Below are 17,941 nucleotides of genomic sequence, written 5' to 3' on the forward strand. Positions count from 1 at the left end.
AAAATGTAAGTCTAAGATCACAAATGAAATGCTGATACATCAACTAATTTGAGAGTCTGCTAACCTGAAGGACAGAATGCACTAATTAGAAAGCACAAGCACATAATATTGCAGGCTGTATACACTACCTGAGTACACAAAGCCCCAAGCAGACAGAAGATGCAAAGTACCCAAACAGCTAGCCTTTAGTTAAGCAAAGACAAAGACAGCAAAGTCAATGTAGTGAAACAGCAATAAAAGTATGTATACCAGACAGAAAGGTGTGCACAAGCTGTGCACAAACATGAATTCACAGATAGAAAGAATTGTCCTGCATATGGATCAACCTGTAGAACTTGTCGTAAAGCAAATTGCTAGGAAAGGATGGATAGAGAAAAGGACCAAAGTGATAAATGAGTCACCAGAATCATAGAAACAGGGTTAATAGGTAGGAAGAGAAATTGAAACTATACCCTGGAAGACCCTAAGAGTTTGAAAAAACAATGAACATAGAGTCATGTACAATTGCATAAAATGCCTAGATGTGATCGTTGGCAGAAAAAAATATCACATCAGGAAGAGGATGAGAAATAAGGCTACAATGAGATATCCGAAGGTGGAGATTGGCACTGGAGTGCAGAGTATCAGCATTACACTTCGATTACACCAGAAGATATTAAGGAAAATCTGCAAGGATGTGGTGTCCAAGGAAAGATGCTCTGAAACTGGTCAATTTCATGCCAACAGCACACAGCAAGGCATAGACTCATCAGCTCAGGACAGCCCAAATGAGAGGGACACTGAAAGGAAAATATGTTGACTGCATTTTCTAAGTTGCTAAAACAAATGGTCTGGATAATGCTGAGCAATTGTAAAGAGCTTTGGATCATCTCGAAAAATCATGGGACGAGGGCAACAAGATGGGGTTTTGTAGAGAGCACATTCATTGAAAATGACTGCCCACCCCCAATCTGATGCAAACATGTGGCATAAATATAACCAGACTCCCTTGATGAAAAAGTTGGATGTTTTGAAGGTTTTGAGTATCACATCACCACTGACTCAGCAATGAAACCAATGGCTCACCCTCCACTTAAAAAGTACCAATGGATCTAAAGGAAAAGCTTGAAAGAGACCTCCAAGATATGGAAGAAAATGAAGTGAATGCAGAGACACAGAATAAGTAAATTCTGCCTTGGTGGAAGAGTAGCCCAATAGATAGCTAAGAGTTTACCTGGATCCCAAAGATATTATTCAATTCATAAAAAGGGATCACTGTCCTGTTCCAATACCAGAAAAAGTTACTGAACCACGAATGTGAACATAGAATCATAGCTGCTGACAACATTCAACATACACTTGATGCAATCCAGAGTCCCGCACCTGGATTTTGGCATTCAAATGAGACAGGAAGTGTTCCAGCCAAAAAAGTAGAGGAGACATACAGGGGACACAAACCAGCAGTTGGCACTGCAGATCAAATTCAGATATGTGGTGTAGATGATAAAATTAAAGAAAACAATGAACATGAAAACCTGGAGACCAGGAAATGTTGTTCGACCATAAGACCAAACAATCTCAGAGCAGAAATAGGCCATTTAGCCCAGCAGGTCAGTTTCACCATTTGATTATGGCTGATATGTTTCTCAGTCCTATTGTCCTGCTTTCTTCCTGTAACCCTTAATCCCTTTACTAATTAAGAACCTATCTATCTCTGTCTCAAAAATCCTCAATGACTTGGCCTCAACCTGGGGCAATGAGTTCCACAGATTCACCAGCCTATAGCCAAATAAGTTCCTCCTGATCTCACTTCTCTTCACACTGAGGCTGTGCCTCGGGGTCCTAGAGTCTCCTTACTGGGGAAAACATCTTCTCCCTGTCCACTCTATCCAGACCTCTCAGTATTCTGCAACTTTCAATGAGATCCTCTCTGATCCTACTAAACATTATTGAGTACAGACCCAGAGTCCTCAACGCTCCTCATTTGCCAAGCCCTTCATTGTTGGGATCATTCTTGTAAATTTCCTCTGGAGCCCTCCAGGGCCAGGATATTACTGAAACACAAAACCTAAGATCATGCAAAAATAAGACCAAAACTGGTTAGAAAATTAGAAGAAACAGAGTCCACACTTTGAGGGTAGAAGAATACTGCCAGCATTCCTCTTTCATTGACTGGGTCTAAGGCCTGATGGGTTTACAGTAGTAGAGCTGTAACTACTATTGCATCTTAACAAGAAGAAGGTCTTGTCTTAACAAGACATAATTTATTTCATGACAGTAATTAGGTACAAGTTACGTTAGCTAATTAGATATTGTCACCAAGACAACTGGAGACAAAAATGAAAGATCTTTCTCCTTTGAGTTCCAGAGTTCTTCTCGGATATCCCCAATAAACATGACATCAGACTGTTTGGAGATGAATGCAGTCTCCAACATTAACTTTCAGAACCTTTAGTGCATACAATATCTCCACCCATGCTTTGCCATCCTGCAACCACCCCAACCCCCACCCGCACACCCCAGAGGTAACATTTGAACACAATGCCTTTAGGGAGAGAATTATTAACGCAGGGAGTTCTGGGTTCATTTTACACTACCTCTCCCCTTTGTGAGAATATGCCTTGATTATGCCCAACTCACTCTTCTTTAAAGGCACCATATTGTTCAGTTATAGCTTTGCACCAACTTTTAATTCCAGTTAAACTGGATCAGATTCATTCTTACTCCATTCACATTAACTTCCCGTGTTAATTATACTTAATCTGCATTGTTCCTTGTCCTTTTCCCTAGGCAATCAAGACCTTGTGATTCATGGGTCACTTTCTCCAAATATTCCTCTGTTAATATTAGATCCACTTCGCTCACCTTATTCCCAAGACTAGGTCTAGCATTGCTTCCTTCCTTGTTAGAGAACAAACTACTGTGAAAAATTTTCCTGAACACACTCCAGAAACTCTTACCCATCTCTTCCCTTTACACAACTACTATTCCAATCTATATTCTATAGATATTATGAATAATAATTATCTAAAGATAATTAAATCCTCCATTCCGGCACCATTCTGTAATCTCCCACATAGATAAACCATTGATGGGTTACTTGTTAGGGAGCTACAAGCAATCCAATTTATGTTACTTCAGTGATCACAGTACATCAGTGATTGCACAGAACACCAATTATCACTTTCTCATTACTAAACAGTTGGTTATGTAAGAAATCTATCTGCCACAGTGATAAATATTATACATTTGATAACAGTTTCAAAACTTAACTGAAGCTTTGAAGAAAAAATATCAATAAAATCAATTTTGCAGTTCCAGGCTCATAAAATCATCAGCTTGTAATATTCTAAAGTTACTGCACAAAATGTTTTGTATTGAACTTGCACAGCTTTGCATCACCAATTTTTGGAGATTATTTAACAATTCATTTTATGGTAAAACATTGGATCTTGCAATTATATTTTGAGATATCATTGGTCAGAACTTTGCCACTTAGTGCCATTTTACTGCAGACGGAAACTTATGGCAGAGTCAGGATGGAAACAGCACAGTAATGGAGAATCTCTGGACTAACATACTCTTTCGACTAATTGCAACTAAATTACAAAATCAATAAAGGGTCATTAAACCCTTAACTATGTGAAGACAAACAGTGGACAATAGAAAAGTAGCAGAGAAATGCACTCATAACACCACACAACTGAGTGAACCTCCATTTTTGTAACAGTTTGCTTACATTTGTCATATACAGAATCCAGGATTCAGGATCCAGAAAAATAAGTAAAAGCATTATTGTAATAAATAGATCTCTTTCAATTCTGTATGTTGTATATGTAGCTTCTGGCGCTTGCTGAATACTAAAATGCTCACAATTTCATGAAGCTGAAATCATTGCAAAGGAGGCATAATAATTTCTATAAAGATAACTATGCCAACTAAATAACTAACAGAACTGCTGCTGGCAATTAATGAAGAATAATCAAATCATTTAATTTAGATCTCACCATGTTCCTAATGTACATTTCCACCACTTAAGTCATTTAATTTCCATCTTATTACATTTGTTTTAACTTGTGTCTGTCATTAAACTGAAATAAAATTAAAATTCAGAATTAATGTGTTGTGATATTTACTCTGAGTATGTTAGCACGGTATCAGCCATGCTTCAAATGTACCAGAGATAATGGGAACTGCAGATGCTGGAGAATCCAAGATAAGAAAGCGTGAAGCTGGATGAACACAGCAGGCCAAGCAGCATCTCAGGAGTACAAAAGCTGATGTTTCGGGCCTAGACCCTTCATCAGAGAGGGGGATGGGGAGAGGGTTCTGAAATAAATAGGGAGAGAGGGGTGGGCAGACCAAAGATGGAGAGAAAAGAAGATAGGTGGAGAGGAGAGTATAGGTGGGGAGGTGGGAGGCGATAGGTCAGTCTGGAGAGGATGGACAGGTCAAGGAGGCCGGATAAGGTTAGTAGGTGGGAAATGGAGGTGCGGCTTGAGGTGGGAGGAGGGGATAGGTGAGAGGAAGAACAGGTTAGGGAGGTGGGGACGAGCTGGCCTGGTTTTGGGATGCATTGGGGGGAAGGGAGGTTTTTGAAGCTTGTGAAGTCCACATTGATACCATTGGGCTTCAGGGCTCCCAAGCGGAATATGAGTTGCTGTTTCTGCAACCTTCGGGTGGCATCATTGTGGCACTGCAGGAGGCCCATGATGGACATGTTGTCTAAGGAATGGGAAGGGGAGTTAAAATGGTTCGCGACTGGGAGGTGCAGTGCTGTATCCACCGTACCTGTTGTGGCTTCCACTACATTGGGGAAACCAAGCAGAGGCTTGGGGACCGCTTTGCAGAACACCTCCACTCGGTTCACAATAAACAACTGCACCTCCCAGTCACGAACCATTTTCACTCCCCCTCCCATTCCTTAGATGACATGTCCATCCTGGGCCTCCTGCAGTGCCACAGAGATGCCACCTGAAGGTTGCAGGAACAGCAACTCATATTCCGCTTGGGAACCCTGCAGCCCAATGGTATCAATATGGACTTCACAAGCTTCAAAATCTCCCCTTCCTACACTGCATTCCAAAACCAGCCCAGCTCGTCCCCGCCTCCCTAACCTGTTCTTCTTCTCACCTATCCCCTCCTTCCACCTCAAGCTGCACCTCCATTTCCCACCTACTAACCTCATCCCACCTCCTTGACCTGTCCGTCCTCTCCGGACTGACCTATCCCCTCCCCACCTCCCCACCTATCTTCTTTTCTCTCCATCTTCGGTCTGCCTTCCCCTCTCTCCCTATTTATTTCAGAACCCTCTCCCCATCCCCCTCTCTGATGAAGGATCTAGGCCTGAAATGTCAGCTTTTGTGCTCCTGAGATGCTGCTCAGCCTGCTGTGTTCATCCAGCTTCACACTTTGTTATCTTAAAATGTACCAGTTGCTTGAACTATCATGGTTTTTCATTTTAAAATATTAATACTAAAATAATAATTTTGATTCTTGCAAAATAGTTCTAATCAATTAAATGTTGGATCTCACACATGCCCACTGCACTTCCACCAAATCAAATAAAAATCATTCAGTTTTAGGAGCTTTCTTTCAGTCTGATTTGCTTCTCACTTGATAAAGGGAGAATATTTTAAAGATCTGCGTGTCCCTAGTGATGTTGCTTTGATCCAGTTTCTTACACTGCCACCTTTGTGTAAGCTGGTATCATTTCACAAAGTATGAAAGTCTATCTGTGATAGTTTGCTCTCCAAATGATACATCTCGTAAGTGCAAATGAAAGCTTTACAGAAGGCAGTAAATGTAAGCAGATTAACAGATAGAGAGCAATGATAATAGGAACTGCAGATGCTACAGAATCCAAGATAACAAGGTGTAGAGCTGGATGAACACAGCAGGCCAAGCAGCATCTTAGGAGCACAAAAGCTGACGTTTTGGGCCTAGACCCTTCATCAGAAATGGGGGAGGGGAAGAGGGTTCTGAAATAAATAGGGAGAGAGAGGAGGCAGATTGAAGATGGACAGAGGAGAACATAGGTGGAAAGGAGACAGACAAATTAAAAAGGTGGGGATGGGGCCAGTAAAGGTCAGTGTTGGTGGGGAGGTAGGGAGGAGGCAGGTCAGTCTAGGGAGAACAGAGAGGTCAAGGGGGCGGAATGAGGTGACTAGGTAGGAAATGAGGATGTGGCTTGAGGTGGGAGGAGGGGATAGGTGAGAGGAAGAACAGGTTGGGGGGTGGGTCGAGCTGGACTGGTTTTGGGATGCAGTAGGCGGTGGGCAGATTTTGAAGCTTCTCTCTACCCCAGACACACTGAAGGCAGAAGTAGTGTTCTCACTGCTGTTTCAGCTTAGACCAATTGATTCAGCACAGCAACACAGACTGACGGTCAACTTACATCTCCTCTGACCTGTTGCCTCACCTCTGCACCAAGCAATTTCTCAATTCAGCTATCATCGAGCTTAGAATAGTACTTCTAAAAAATGAGAAATCAAATTCAACAAGCAACAAATGAGAACTGTCATTTTAATTTCAGGTTTGTCTTCTTTTCAATTGTTGTGTTGAACTGGGCCAAGACAAAATTGGCAAACTATTCTTTAAACCATTGAATGCTAATAGAATTTTTTTACATTGACCTCATAACCACTGAGAAATTGGAATTTAATTACCAGCTTGTTTCCACCAGAACCTTACAGGCTGCTAAAGAGGAGATCTTAACCTTTGTCTGCCAGGTAAATTCATAGATAAAAGGAATTATGTTCTATTCCTGCCAAATCCTCAGACTGCCACCTTGTATAGCCAATATGTAATTACAACAGGGGGCACTTGAGTACAAGTAGCTTTTTCTTACCATTGAACAACCTCACATCTTGTTTTATGATTTTACATGAATGTAGCATAAATGTTAATTAGGTCTGTGTGCTCTCAATTTTGTTCTTAAAACTGAATTGTATTTTCTCGAATTAATCACAGAAAATGTTTATAAAGGTAATATTCAGGCGATTTCCATGCCTATGGAAGCATGCCAGTAAGTGCTTACTGGCACATTATGAAGGTCACAGGGACATCTGCTACCCCAGGAGGGAAATGTAATTAATAATACGGGTAACCTAAAAACAGTTTGGAAACTTAAGAAAAGCTTGCAATATCAACCTTGAAAATCCAAGTGAGCTATCCTTAGCTTTAACTTTCAGAAGATTTTACACTTTGATTTGACTAAAATGAAACATTGGAATTAGATTAGATAGCCAGTACCAAAGCAGCCTATTAATAAAACACAACAGAAAAATTACAAGAACAAGTTGGTCATTTCCAGATGTACTCGGTCCATGTCCTACATGGTGCTATGATGCTAAAATTACTTTTCTTTATTCATTTTGATTAATTGTACATTTGGATTCCCATTTGGGTGCTAGAAATGAAAATAAACATCCAAATACATTATTACGTGCGAACAATTCCTAGCATTATGTCAGAGACACTTATAATTTTCAGCGCAGACTATTCATGCTGTTGCCAGGGAATAAGTATGTCAGACAAGTCCTGAGAGAAACTATTACCTTACCTTTCTCCCCGGGATATAGTTTTGCTCAGACACTGAGAGTTGAACATTTGGGCCCATCTGAGAAATTCTACACCTGACTATTCTCTGGTTCCATTCCAAAACCCTTGGACATTACCCCAAAAGCAAGGTGGTGGCAAGAGTACACACCTACAAGCAGTGGGTAGCCAACTACCCATTGCAAATGACCTGTTAAGTCTGATGGATGAAGGAATGTTCCAAATCCCCAGAGGCCATAGGAGATAGTGCTGTTGCCTGGAGGTGTCCACCCAGAGCAGAGTGGTGATGGTGCTGGTGGGGGTAATCTTCAAGCAGGTTCTAGCGGCTGCCAATAGCCTCTGTGTGTTTGGGTTTCCCCAAAATGATTTTGAACTCCTGTTCTCTGGAGTATTAGCTTAAGCCTTTGGATGATTAGTTTAGTAACATGCTTCCATACTGTATTCTTTTATTTGTTAATGTGATGCTGGCTTTTACTAGCCATTCCTAGTTGCCCTTGAGAAGATGAGCTGCCTTCTTGAATTAGTTTCTGACCAATGTTAACATTCAGGATGCTGAGAGTGGCGATTCAAGGATGGTAACGCTATTGAATATCAAGGAACAATGGTGATATTCTCTCAGCTGGAGATGGTCATTTGCTGGCTTGTGTTGTGCAAATGCTGCTTGCCACTTTACAGCCCAACCCTAGATATTGTTCAGGTCTTGCTGCATTCGTCCATGAACTCCAATCAAATACACACCACCAGTCTCTCAGAGGCAATTACAAATGAGCAATAAGTGGTCACCTCGCTAGCAAGACTTAGTCCCCAAAAAGGGATAAAACTTTGTACTAAACTGTATGTACCAAATCTATGGAAAGATTAACTGATAACTAGAAAGAGTAAGAGGATAGAGAAATGGAACCAGGAAAGCAAACGTTGTAAATTGAGCAGGTTCTCTTTGAAGGTTAAGATCTGACAAGATTTCTATTTTTAAGATTTAAATGCGATCAGATAATGGAGAGTATGACAAGGTTGTTAATTTGTCAAGCATAGTCAAACCTGAGCGCACACATGGAAGGTGCAATTTCAGGAAAAAAATGTGCAATAACCTTAGCCATGAATGAGTGTTTAAACTATAGTATGGCTCTTTCAGAAAACAGCATGCAAAGAATAAATTTAGAAAAAGTGTGCAAAAACCTTACCCATGAATGAGTGTTCAAATTCTGAACTGACTCCTTCATGAAACAGTGAAAGCAAAATGTGTTGATGCAGTTAGATATAAATTGAATACTTTAGGATATAAAGTATATTTGGATGGCCCGGTGGCTCAATGGTTAGCACTGCAGCCTCACAACGCCAGGGACCCAGGTTCGATTCCAGCCTTGGGTAACTGTCTGTGTGGAGTTTGTACATTCTCCCCGTGTCTGCATGGGTTTCCTCCGGGTGCTCCAGTTGCCTCCCACAGTCCAAAGATGTGCAGGCTAGGTGGATTGGCCATGCTGAATGGCCCATAGTGTTCAGGGGTGTTTGGGTTATAGGGGATGGGTCTGGGTGGGATGCTCCAAGGGGCGGTGTGGACTTGTTGGCCGAAGGGCATGTTTCCACACTGTAGGGAATCGAATCTAATCTAAAGTTGTGTTTAAATAACATTAAAAAAGAGACTTGGTAGAGGATAATTTGCACTTGAAATATCAACCATGCCTTTTCCTCTTCACAAATGCTGCCAGAATTTGAATTTTTCCAGCACTTTCCGTTTTATCGCAGCTCTCCACAACACGTTCCATTTATTGTACAATCACAGCCAACTTGGAATAAGGAGGCTTAAACCTTTCCACCATTGGCAGGTTCTCCTCATCTTGAAACTGGCTGTGTTGTAGACTACCCAATAAAGACTGACGTCTATGATTAGTCATCAACATCTTTATTGCTACATCACACAACAACTGGAAATGAACTAGAAAGGCCTTGGTCCTTTCTCATCTAACAATCCTCTTTCTCTTCATCAGTTAATGTATTATTTATTATTATTATTATTGGCCTAGGTACTAGCTTTAGTTTCATGGTGGCAGCCTGCTTGTGTCGGGGGTGTGAATTCAAGCCAGAGACTTCAGCACATAATCTAATCCAATACTTCAGAGAAGGACTGAAGGGGTTATGTGCTAATATAGGTGTCAGATTTACATGAGGTATTAAAGTGAAGTCCCATCATCCCTCACAAATGAGTACTGAAGATTAGATGACACTGTTCAAAGAAAAGTCAGAGGATTTTCCTCAGTGTCCTTGTTAATATTTATATCTGAATCAATAATAACTAAGGTACACATTATCTGATCAATATGTCATTACTGTTTGTGGAAACTTGCAATATGGAAATTATCCACAGCACATCCTGCATTACAAAACTAACTACATTTCATTAACTCTAAAGCATTCAAAGATATCCTGGCTGCATGAAAGATGGTATAAAATGCAAGATCTTTGTATCCAAGACATTACTTGTGGTGAATTGGAGAATACTCTGTATTATAATAAAAGGGATGTTAATGTCTTACATATGTGGGTTAATATCTTACATATGTAATTGAATTACTCAAATTCTATTTGTACAGGGTGGCATTCTTGGACTGAATTACATGACTTTTCTTCATTATTCTGTACTGATCTTATCTGCCAAAATGGTTCACGAGTCTAGAATCATCCCAGAATCCAAAATAATTCCATCCTCTGTTCCCCAACATACATTGTATCCTAAGCTCATCTTCATCAATAAATGTGAGGATCTCATAAACCTCTTTATCACTAGGAACAAGACCATTCATTCAGCTCTTGCCATTTCTGCCCCTAGCAAACCAAGCCAAACTTCCCCTAAGCTTCCCCCATGTCCTAACACTGAACTTGCATATTTCTCTAGTTTCACCCCAAGCCCCACTTACATTTCTGAAACTTATCTTCCTCACTTCAAGCTGCCTCAAACATATTTCTGCCAATTTGCTGACCCCACAACTTCACTTCTTAGCCCCACAATAGGTATCATTGCTAACAGTTATCTTTTCTGTGGCCCTGTTCACTTCTGTTTCAAATTTTCCATTAGTACCCCTCCATAAAATATTCATCCTCCATAAAATATCCACACCTGATCCCTTCACCTCTAACATAATGAAATAACCCAAGGCACTTTGCAAGAGCATTAAGAAACAAAGTATGGCGCCAAGCTGGATGAGAAAACCTATCAAGTCAGGTGATCAAAAGTTTGGTCAAGCCAGTAGGTTTGAAATATCTTAAAATTAAAAATCAAAGTAGAGAGGCAGAGCGATATAAGGAGGGTAATCCAGAGCTTGGAGCCAAGGCAACTGAATTGACAGCCACCAATGATACCTCAATTATGATTGAGGATTAGATTGAGAACTTGTTTAAGTTGTAAATTAATTACAGTTAAAAGCTGCCTTCTGTTTATCTTAGACAGTCAAAGGGAGAAGCTTTCAACACTTGCACAGCAAATGACACATTTTAGGATTGTTACCTCAATCGAAGAAACTGAAAGCTGAAAATTCTGGCGGAGAGTTGTAAAACTATTCCTGTGGTTTTCCTAGAATCAACAAAAACTTCGAATTAAAAGGTAGTGAATTTGCATTTCGATCCGCAAAAAGTCATGTGTGTCATGTTACCATGGAAATACTGATTCAGGGTGGAATTTTTCTGTTTTCTTTGTTTAAGTTATCTGTGTGTCATTGCTGATAGAGGTAGTCAGTTGAATTGGGAACACATAGAGGCAATTGTAGCTTTGCTGTGCTGGAGAATTTTTTCCCCTTATTCATTCACAGGATGAGTATGGGCAGCATTTATTGCCCATTCCTAATTGCCCAGAGGGCAGTTAAAAGTCAACTACATTGCTGTGGGTCTAGGGTCACATGTAAGCCAGACCAGGTAAAGATGGCAGTTTGCTTCCCTAAAGGATACTAGTGAACCAGATTGGTTTTTCCTGACACCTGGCAATGGATTCGTGGTCATCATCAGGTTCGTAATTCCAGATATTTATTGAATTCAAATTCCACCATCTGCCAATGCCGGGTTCAAACCTGTGTCCCCAGAATGTTGTCTAGTTTCTGGATTAACAGTCCAGTGATAATATCGCGAGGTGGCGATAATACCACTAGGCCATTGCCTGCCTGCAACGAAACTCACACAATTGAGAGCCAATACCATTAGGACTGGATGTAAGCAAAATAGCTCATTGTTCACTGCATGGAAGGCAGTTGGGTCTCTGACTCTGACAAGATTTCATGAGGGAAAGCAGAGGGAAGATTTACCTTGGGTTGCTTCTGGTGAAAAATTCTCGTAGTCCTGACAGCGTCTTATGGAAGAAAACAATCCATAGCGTTAGCTTGAGAAGTTGTGGGGAAGTATTTGGATATCTGCAGGAACCTGAACAAGGAGCTGCAACATTCAGAGTTGAGACAGCAGTAAAGGTAGAGGGTTGCATGGCCAAAACCAAATGGAAATACCTCCATGGAACCTCATCCCAGATGACAGATGAAATGCAAAGTAAAATGAAGCAAATTCCAAAGGACTATGGCCTACCTTTAGAGTTGGTTCCAGGAAAAGTGAATGAACCTTCACACTTTTGTAATATAAGGAAACTCGTGGAGGGGATGCCAACAACCAATAAAAGTATGTTCAGAATATTTGAAAATTTTAAAATGTCAGTAGTACTTGTTTAAATGTTTTTAATATTCACAATAAAGTTCATTTTTGTTTTAAAATGTGATGTCTTTTGGCATAGCTCTGTTGGTTAATTGCCTTGTGTTCAAATTATTGTTTTTATTTAAACAATAATGGCCCGAAACATTGCTCATAACAGAGCATTACAGATTCAGATTTGCTGTGTTAAGACTCAGAAAGTAAAGTTGACCTCACATTTATGAAGGGTAGAATGTGGAAGACCAGTCACTCCTGCATTAGGATAGTCAAGACTGGCAGTGACAGACACAGATGATGGTTTCAGCAGCAAATGAGCTGAGTCAGGAATAAAATACAGAAGATAGCAAGAATTGCAGATGCTGGAGTCAGAGTCAACACAGTGTGGAGCTGGAGGAACACAGCAGATCAGGCAGCATCAGAAAAGTCGACGTTTTGGGTTGGGGCCTTTCTTCAAATGTCATAGGTCTGACAGATGACAGAAATACAAGTTTAGAATCTCATCTCGGGACAAATCTAACACCACGATTGCAAACAAACTGGTCTAACCTCAGACTGTTGCCAGGGAAAGGGACGGAATCAGTAGGTCGGAATGGAGTGAGAACCAAAAACTCTGCCTAATACTTAACTGGAAGAAATGTTGCCTATTTAGTACTGATGTCAAATAAGTATTCTGATGACTTAGCTGCAGTGGACTAATCAAGACAAGTGGTGGCAAGGTACACCTGAGGGTCATCAACATCAAACATGTGAAAAATAACATCTTGCCTTCAGATCACACCTTTAAGGATTACAGCGTAGAACAAAAATGGACGGAGAGCCAAGGAGTAATCTTTGGAAGATGCCAGAGAATATGTTGCAGGAACAGAAAGATAAGCCATTGCATGTGATTCTCTGGTTACAATTTGATAAGAATGGAACCAAACGAGAACAGTTCCATTGAGCTGTTTGTCAGCGGAGAGGCCTCAGACAGGATGCCTTGGATAACTATGTCAAAGCTGCAGATAGGTTGGGAAGGATAAGGAAGAAATGTTTAAGTTTGTCACAGTGATGTCATATATGACTTTTACAAGGGCTATTTCAGTGCTTTGGCTAAAACAGGAGCCTGATTAGAGGGATTCAAACATGAAAGCAAATCATTTGCAACCTTGGTGTCACTTAACAACACCATATGTCTCTGCCCAGGTAATTCATGCTATTGCCAAGACTACCCATGTTCATTTTCATAACATTGATTTCTTCCCTTTCCTCAGGGTATTTTCAACTGAAATCCTGTACATGTCTTCGTTGCCTAAAAAATTGACTATTCAAGAGTTTTTCTGGCTAATCAATCCAAAAACTTAATTCATCTAAAACTCTGGTGCCATATCCCAATTTACACAAAGTCATATTTATCCATCACCCGTGTACTGGATGAACAATTCTAATCCAGTGACACCTCAATTTTAATTTTCTCATAAGTATTTACAAATCTCTTCATGGCCTCATCCACGTCACTGAATTCTATTCTGGCCATTCAATCCTCCAAAATCTCGCATTCCCAACCCTGGCTTCTTACGTATTCCCAGTTATAATTGCTGTACCAGCGGCAACTATGCCTTGGTTGCCTAGACCCCAAGATCTGGAAAACTTTCACTAAAACTGTGACCTCTCTATCTTTCATTAATACGTTCCTTAAACCCGTCTCCATGACCTTTCTTTAGGTCATTTGTCATAATATTTCCTTATGATGCTCAAATGTCATTTTTTATCCAGTTTGTAAAATTATTGTGAAGTATCTGGGGTCATTTTGACGAAAGGCGCGATATAAAAAGGTGTTTGACATTCTTGCATTTATTGGTCTGTGTATTGAGTATAGAAGTTGGGATGTCATGTTGCATCTATACAGGACATTGTTAGGCCCCTCTTGGAATACTGCATTCAGTTCTGGTCTTCCTGCTATAGGAAAGATATTGTAAAATTTGAAAGAGTACAGAAAAGATTTACAAGGATGTTGCCAGAGATGGAGGGTTTGAGCTATAGGGAGAGGCTGAATAGTCTAGGGCTACTTTCCCTGGAGTGTCGGAGCTGAGGGCTGACCTTACAAAGGTTTACAAAATCATGAGCGGCGTGGATAGGGTGAATAGCCAAAGTCTTTTTCCAAGGGTGGGTGAATCCAAAAGTAGAGGGCATAGATTTAAGGTGGGAGGAAAAAGATATAAAAGGTACCAAGATTGATGATGTGTATGGAATGAGCTGCCAGGGGAGGTGGTGGAGGCTGGTACAATTATAGCATTGAAAAAGCATCTAGATGGTTACATGAATAGTAAGGGTTTAGAGAGATATGAGTCAAATGCTGGCAATGGGGGCGAGGTCAATTTAGAATATCTGGTCGGCACAGATGAGTTGCACTGTAGGGTCTGTTTCCATGCTGTACAACCCTACGACTCTTAAGGAAAGCTATCCTTTACACCAGAAAGTTACAGCAGTATAATGACCTATGGATTTTAGTATTGCAAATAAAAATCACCAAAGTGATCCAGCAATTAAGGTGTCAAATTTAAAGCAATAGACAATAGACAATAGGTCCTGGAGTAGGCCATTCGGCCCTTCGAGCCAGTGCCACCATTCATTATGATCATGGCTGATCATCCACAATCAGTATCCTGTTCCTGTCTTATCTCCATAACCCTTGATTCCACTATTTTTAAGAGCTCTGTCTATCTCTTTCTTGAAAGCATCCAGAGAGTTGGCCTCCACTGCCTTCTGGGGCAGAGCATTTCATATATCCACCACTCTCTGGGTGAAGAAGTTTTTCCTCAACTCTGCTCTAAATGGCCTTCCCCCATGTTTTTAAACTGAGTCCTCTGGTTCTGGACTCACCCATCAGCAGAAACATGCTTCCTGCCTCCAGAGTGTCCAATCCCTTAATAATCTTATACGCCACAATCAGATCCCCTCTCATCCTTCTAAACTCAAGTGTATACAAGCCCAGTCGCTCCAATCTCTCAACATATGATAGTCCCGCCATTCTGGGAATTGACCTCGTGAACCTACGCTGCACTCCCTCAATAGCAAGAATGTCCTTCCTCAAATTTGGAGACCAAAACTGCACACAATACTCCAGGTGCGGTCTCACAGGGCCCTGTCCAGCTGCAGAAGGACCTCTTTGCTCCTATACTCAATTCCTCTTGTTATGAAGCAGAACTAAGCAGTATTAGAATCTGAAATATTATCAGTAGCAAATTCTTAGTAGCACTGCAAACAGTTAGGGAGGATGAATGGTCTTGCATGTACTCAATGTTTATGGCAAGCTATTTTTTGAAAAGGGATTATTATAATCCATTAAGAATTCCACCTTTCCGATAAGATGTAATAATAAACAATAATGGCTCTTTTCTGCACCCACAAACAGCTGTAAGAAATTTTGTTACCCTTTGGCTTCGTGGATCAGTAGAAGCATACCAGGAGAACCATTTGTCGTGAGCTAGCACATACAGGCAAAGTCTAAAAACAAATCTTCTATCTTAAAAAGTGGGTAGGACAAAGACATCCCATTAAGAAATTATTCTGGACTGCAAGTATAAGCTTCTTGAAATGTTTGTTTGAATATCTAATTTTTCTTCAGGTGTATTTGAAGTATTTTTTTTCAATTTAGCGTAGAATTGTCATGTTTTAACTGTCCTTTATTGAACAAAATACCAAAGCTCCATATCTAGGGGAAACAGATTTGCAGGTTTACTTCTGTTAGGTTAGTCACTATATAGAAGTGAATTCATGATATTTAATTACTATATTCTCTACGGCATATTACCCATTATTACGGTAATCTAAATTGGGTTTTATAATAAATATTCTTAAATAATTAAATGTTGTCATCAAACTTAATTCTTCAAGGATACCAGAAGAGATAACGATATCCTAGAAATTTTGAGATTCTATATGCATTTATTAGTTAATACAGACAAGTTGTTTCTGCTGTTACCATAATTACAGACACATTCTGTCCTGAGATCATTTTGTTAGTATGAAGACTCCAAGGAGGAAGAAGATTTCATTATAGGGCTCGATCTATAATTAGTCATGCTTAGTTACTTTAGTGATCTGAAATCTCTCTTACTTGAGTTTTTAGTTGAACAATATGTTTAACTAAAGAAGTGCCACTGAACTCAAAACTTAACTATGTTTTCCTTCCACAGATGCTGCCTGAGCTGGTGAGATTGTCTCGCAATTTCTGAATATGGGGCAGGGGAAGGAGTAAAGTCAATAGAACCATTAACAAGTTGAAACATTGAAGCCCTTAGTACAAACTCAATCGAATAATAGCAAAGGGTGATTATATAAGACATCTTAAATTACAACAGCAACACCCAATATCTTTAGGAAGTACTTGAACTCAAACCCTCAAAAAGCTTGGCTTGGAACATGCAAATTAAAGGTTGATTACTGCTTTTGTTTCACTTGCTCACATGCAGAGAATTAAAGATCACTTGGAGGTGCACATTTCACTTTCTCCTAAAACGATATTCAACATATTCTGCCTCTATCCCAGGACAATTAGTAAATAGAATTGCAGCTTGAAAATAGAATATTAGTCCAAAAGCATTCGAGCAATTTCAGTTTATCCGGGCTCGCACTTCAACAGAACAGGCCTAGCAGAATTAGAAGTTATTGATTTGCTTCTAAGTGGCAGACAATGTGTTTTGGGGCTGAAAATTAAGATAGTTGCCAGTTTCTCATTTCTCATTAACGGGAGCTTCCAGATTTCAGCTGTTTGTCTCTGGTTCAAAAAGTTAAAACTTGGCCCGGATTAAACGGGACCAAAATTAACGCGGTTTGTAAAGGTCTCCTTGCACAATCGCCACTGCATGTTTGAGTGCCTCTGATCTCGTTTTCTAACTGCCTGTACAGTCCGAGCATATTTCATTACTAATCGAAAGTCGGTCTTAGACTCCAAGTACTAAAATATTACATTTTTGTTGAAACTGCAGGGCTTAAATGGTATTCCCTTGTTTATATTTATGATCTATGTGATTTTGCCCATTTTCTTGCAGTACCCTACTATCCCTCCAAAACCTCACAGCACACAGTGTCCGGACGCCGTGTGATAATGGAAGATCAGAGTGAAGTCTAAATGCTTGTCTCTTTCTGGTTTTATGAGCGGCTTTCCCACGGCTCTCGAGCCTGAGAGGCTGACACCAGTGTTGACTTGACTCTGTTACTACGATAACCAATCTTGCTCGATTGACATATCCATTAAGCCAAGGTAGACAATGAAAAATAAAACCTTTAGTAAGTCTCCTTTAAACCTCCTGTGATAACTGCAGTATGAGAATTTCGCGTGTGCACAAGATTGGAAATGGGCTCTTTGGATTCAAAAGCCGTGACCAGCGTTATTTTCTATGTTACTGTAATTGTAGTTGCTGCAGTGGTGAATTTACGTTTCTAAATGGCAAACATACATTGTAATATCTGCAAAAGGCCTGAAAGGCTACATTTAGTCACAACCACAGTCCTTGAAAACCGACTGAGATGAACCCTTGGATTGGATACGTTAATTTATCGAAAACCGTAGAACAAAAACAAATTTCACTAAACACGATGCATACTGTGAGCACATTTACTAATTTGGGCGCATCGATTTCTTCCGGGACTGCCCAAAAAGCACTTATGCTTTGCTATCTAACATGCAAGCTCGAGTTTCTATCACAAAACTGGATAAATAAGCAAAGCGGAGCAGACGCCTCAT

The 17,941-nt window shown here is 40.2% G+C and overlaps 1 long non-coding RNA gene across 1 annotated transcript in view; it reads right to left on the reverse strand.

The window, feature by feature from the left end:
* LOC125458144 (uncharacterized) overlaps window positions 1-17,941 on the reverse strand; it is a 28,274-nt gene that overhangs the window by 10,209 nt on the left and 124 nt on the right. The gene's annotated exons all lie outside the window — the stretch shown is intronic.

The sequence above is a fragment of the Stegostoma tigrinum genome, chromosome 13, assembly GCF_030684315.1.
Source record: "Stegostoma tigrinum isolate sSteTig4 chromosome 13, sSteTig4.hap1, whole genome shotgun sequence".
Lineage (NCBI taxonomy): Eukaryota > Metazoa > Chordata > Chondrichthyes > Orectolobiformes > Stegostomatidae > Stegostoma > Stegostoma tigrinum.